We start from the raw sequence: 1,310 nt of genomic DNA on the forward strand, positions 1-1,310 counted from the left end.
AATAATAATAAAAAATTCAATAAAAACTTAGAATAAAAAAAGTTAAAAAAAGAAATAAAAAAAAAACTATAAAAATTAAAAATTAAAAGTAAATAAATGAAAATAATAAAATAAAAATAAATAAATACATGTAAATAAAAGAAAAAATTAAAATTAAAAAAGGTAAGAAAGATTAAAAAATAATGAAACATACATGTACATGTATGTCACTTACAATTTCTTGAATATTTTCTGGCAACAAATATGAGTGTCAATTGATGATTACAATTAGTATCAATAAATCATCCAGAGCCACTCCTCCATTATTATGAACAGGTGACGGACTCTCTTTAACCAGTCCCCAGGCAGGCAGTACTAGTGACAGTCCTCCTCCTTTACTCAATAAACCAAATGAGACAGGACAGGATGACCTAACTAATCCAAATGTATCCTCACACTCTCTAAATAACAATGAAAACAAAAATAAACATAATTAATAATAAAATTATAATTAAACATGAAAAACAAGACAAATTTAGAAAATTAAGCGATACATACACAAAAGTACATACATGTATGTGTCATTTCAATATTTCACAATCATTTTATATCAATTGACATATAAAAAAGATCATACCATATAAATTGTACTGTAGTGTTTATAATTTAATTATTTTATTTATTAATTTCTGTACTATAGACACATACTTCTGCATACATTTACAAGTCCTCATACAACATCAATCAATGTACATATCAACATTAGTTAACACCTGCAGACACCCACGCAACTTATTCAATTATAATGTGCATAATAGTTGCTTTTGCTAAAAGATATAGTCTGACTTAGGCAGTCATTAAATCCATTCTCACAGTTCCTAGTGAATCTCTCTTTCTCTCCTTAAACGCTCATCCTCTCTTCAAGGTCTTAGACCTCAACCTTCATTAGTAGTATTCCGCTTAAATACTATAGTACATTAATGGGGAATTAATATTGGTTGCAGTGAACATCCAGCAATATAAAATATGTCATTTTGTTTTATTCTGAGCTGCTCAATGGGATTTGGCTACTAAATCACCAAATGACACTAATACATGTATACATGTACACTTGTAAAATCCACCAATTGCAAATTGCCAAATTCAACTACTGCCAATACTTAAGTTCAAACAGTAAGAAAGACAGATGATACATGTATGGCCCCAGTAACAATGCTAACAATACAACAATACATCATTATCATTATTCATAATATCATTCTTCAAAACCTTGATTATTAGTACCAATCTAATACTAACTTGTCCAGTGAGTTGTCAAGGTTCCATGCATG

The sequence above is a fragment of the Amphimedon queenslandica genome, unplaced genomic scaffold (genome assembly GCF_000090795.2).
Source record: "Amphimedon queenslandica unplaced genomic scaffold, v1.1 AMPQUscaffold_11299, whole genome shotgun sequence".
In the NCBI taxonomy this organism is placed as follows: domain Eukaryota; kingdom Metazoa; phylum Porifera; class Demospongiae; order Haplosclerida; family Niphatidae; genus Amphimedon; species Amphimedon queenslandica.